Raw genomic sequence first — 3,859 nt, forward strand, 5'->3', positions numbered from 1 at the left:
GGGCCCACCCCCACATGCTGTGGAGAGGAGCCGGGGCCAGGTGGCCACGAGCCAGCCCAGGGGCCTCCAGATTCTCCGACCGGCCCAGCACAGGTGTCCTGGTGCCACCGAGAAGCAGTAGTGGGGACCCCTCCTCCAGCTCTGACCACAGTGACTGTCTTTTCCCACGTCTATGGGGATTTGGAGGTTAGCAGAGCTTCTTGGAGCTGGGGGCATCGTAGGGCCCTGCCCTTCCAGGGGCATTTAGGGGTGCCTGGGGTGGCCTGGAGCACTCTGCAGGCCAGTGATGAGGTCCCAGTGAGACCACCCAAGGCGTGTAGTGGACTGGGAGGGAGGGAGCTGCGTCCCAGCACCCCCCCCCACAGTATCTGTCCCAGCCAGCAGCACCCACGGTGGGCGGTGGCCTCCAGACAAGGGTGTGAGCTTTATTTTGCAAAGCCACCAATGCCATTTGTGTACGCGTTTGTGTGCATTCCTCAGCTGCTGCTGGTTTGGGCTCCCTTCACGCTGAGCAGGGGGGCTCTTCACACCATCACCATCGGAAGTCCTGGCCTGGCTCTGCAACCTCTGCTCTCGACACTCCCTCAAGTAGCGAGCAAAGAGCTGCGTGGGATTTAGGGTCCAGTAAGCCGTGAGAGGCACTTTGGTGACCCTGCTAGGAAAGCAAATATTTTGTCAGGGGCTTATCTAAAGCACTGCGAGTTCTAGTGAGTTTCTGAGCAGTGCAGAAAACGCGAGCCCTGAAGAGAGGAAGGCTGTTCAGGGCACCACCAGGTAAGTCTGGGGACGCACAAGCTCCCCATGACCCTCTGCTGCGTGCTGGGCACAGTTCTAGGTGCTGACCTGCAGGACCACCGTGGAGCCCGGGTTCTGCGAGGATCCCAGCAGCCAGTGAGGGCCCTAGCTAGCATCCGCAGGGGGACAGCAGAGCCCTGCCTGGGGTCTCAGCTGGAGTCACAGGGCGTCTCCCCAGGACGGTCCTACAGTTTAAGCAGTCCCGGTATACTTCCAACACACCGAGTCTCCGCCTCTGTTGTGCGCTGTCTTTGTTTCGGCTCCTTGGGTTTTTTAGGTCAGAAGGAAAGCCATCTGGAAAGCATGGCCTGACTTAGAACTGTTTCTTGGGCCGGCAGGTGGTGTGGTGGTTAAGGACGCTGGACTCCCACGTGGCCGACTGTGTTTTTAGCCCTAGGCCTGGCGGCTTTGCTTTCTCACTTTCCTTCTCCTCACTTTCTTGCTCTGTCCCTCTCTGGTCAGAAAAAAAAAATGTTAAATAAAATCATTCTTTTTTAAAAACCTGTTTTTCTTTTCTTTCTTTTTTCCTTTTAATTGCCAGAGGGTGCATGTGCTCTCTGGAGCGAGACCAGAAGAAAGGGAGAGTGCCCCGTGGTGCTGCTGAAACCCTTTCTCCCCCTCCCGTCCTGTTGGGATCGGGGCAGTGTGCACACTGGCCCATGTGGGTCCCCCTCCTGTCCTGTTGGGATCGGGGCGCGTGAGCACACTGGCCCAGGCGGGACCCCTCCTGTCCTGTTGGGATCGGGGCAGTGAGCACACTGGCCCAGGCGGGACCCCTCCTGTCCTGTTGGGATCAGGGCAGTGCGCACTCTGGCCCAGGCGGGACCCCTCCTGTCCTGTTGGGATCAGGGCAGTGCGCACTCTGGCCCAGGCGGGGCCCCTCCTGTCCTGTTGGGATCAGGGCAGTGTGCACACTGGCCCAGGCGGGACTCCTCCTGTCCTGTTGGGATCGGGGCAGTGAGCACACTGGCCCAGGCGGGACTCCTCCTGTCCTGTTGGGATCAGGGCAGTGTGCACATGGCCCAGGTGGGGACTCAGACTGTGCTGCTGGCCCTGTGGGGTCCAGCTCCCTGAACCACTGTTTAGGACCGTTACTCTGAGCCTAACGTACCTACACCATTCGCTGTTCGAAAGCCAGCTAAGAGACTAAGGTGGAAGGTGGCACACGTGTGATAAAGCACCTACGAACGGCCTTTGGAAGTGTACAGGCAAATGGAGGAAAGTAAGTTTATTCTGCTCTAAACCAAAAGGCCCACAAACTCCCAAAGACCCTCTGACTAGTAAGCGTTGTCTGGAGCCTGGTGCTGGGGATATGCCTCACGACTAAAGCCGGCCCTGTCTGACAGTCCCGTAACGGAGGTCTTGGAAAATCCCCTCTGAGCGTAGGTGGGTGCCTGGCCCGTGTTTCAGGTTGTGTCCTTGGGAACAGCATAGGTCACCTCTAGCCAGTTACAGGGAAAGGAAGAGGGGGTGCTCCTGGAAGACAGGACTGGGGGCCAGGCTGGGACCCTGCCCAGCCTGGAGTGGAGCCCACAGGGCTGCAGGGGTGGCAGGGCCAATGGTGGCTGTGGTCCGGCATCTGGTTGTGTGCTTCTGAGAGCGCTGGGTCTGCACACCTGGCCCGCCCATGCAGGGTGGGAGGTGGGCACTCCAAGTGGGGTCCCCAGCATGACAGATGCCCGTGAGGGAGCCCTTGGGGGCTGCTAGATGCCGCGTCATGGCAGCCGCTTCCCAGCAAGAGGTGACGAGGCAGGGAAGGTGGGGCCGGGGGTGGACACAGCGGCGGGCACAGACCGGCTGTGGGGATCGGGTGTGCATTTGCTGAGAAGGGCAGCTGGGCAGGGGGCCGTGTGCGCAGGGCCTTCTCACGTGGCGTGGCCAGAGCGGACACTGGGGTGGCACGTTGGGCAAGGTGCCCATCTGAGGCTGCTCCCTCCAGGATTGAGCCCTGTCCTGCATCAGAGCCTGGGGGCTCTGCAAGCGCACACCTGGGTTCTCCCTGCGGGTGGCGCTGTGGGGATTATTCACTCTCCCTCTTCCTCTCCCTCCCTCTCTCCCTCTGTCCCTGTCCCTCCCCCTCCCCACCTCTCTAGCCATGACTGTGGGGTGCAGATGCGTCCTCCTGCAGGGAATGGACAGTGGACTGCAGAGCAATTCCTCAGCCTCACCTAGCCCAGGGGCCGCCCAGCGCAGCTGCCTGTGGGGCCGGCCTCCTTCCCACGGCCCTGCCACACCTCTGCCTGAGCCTTGTCTCCCAGGCCACTGCCTCCAGGCAGCTCCTCCCCTAACCCCTTCTAGCCATTCTTGACTCTCCGCTGAGAAGGAGCTTGCTTGGCCAGCGTTTCTGGCCCATATGTCCTCATTGTGCCTCAAAGTCACGGTCACTTGGCAAGGGCCTCTGCGGGCGTGTCTCCTCTGCTGTCTGCAGGTCCCATGAGGACAGGGACAGTGACCTGTGACCCCTTGGCTCAACACCTCTCTGCCCAGAGCTTAGCACATGAAAGGTGTTCAGATAAGCCACCAGACAGTGAGCGGGAGCTTCTTGGGGAGGGGCGTGTCTGGGTGCCGTGAGTAGGGGGTGTGCAGAGAGAGTCAGGTCCGCGGGGTCATTGAAAAGCTCATGGAGATGTGTGTTATGAAAGGGTGTGTTTCAATGCACGGATTTCAATTTTTTGCACTGAAAGTCGACTACGTGGGAGTCCAGCGATATGTAACCACTATGCCATCCACTGGTCCCCTCTCTCCAGAACTTTCCAAACACCCTGGTATAGGTGGGGACGAGGGTGTGGGCACCGCTGGTGAATGGATGCACGCGTGGTCCAGGGACCAGTGGGCGGGCGGTGCGTGCACATGGGCCAGAGCAGCCCAACTTTCCAAACACCCTGGTATAGGTGGGGACGAGGGTGTGGGCACCGCTGGTGAATGGATGCACGCGTGGTCCAGGGACCAGTGGGCGGGCGGTGCGTGCACATGGGCCAGAGCAGAGCTGGGTAGAGGGCGGGCGGGCGGGTGCGCTGCCTGCATCCACCACGGGGTGGCACCTTGTGCCCGCTGGGGGGGCGCC

Source organism: Tupaia chinensis, unplaced genomic scaffold (genome assembly GCF_000334495.1).
Source record: "Tupaia chinensis unplaced genomic scaffold, TupChi_1.0 Scaffold147500_1, whole genome shotgun sequence".
NCBI classification, from domain to species: domain Eukaryota; kingdom Metazoa; phylum Chordata; class Mammalia; order Scandentia; family Tupaiidae; genus Tupaia; species Tupaia belangeri.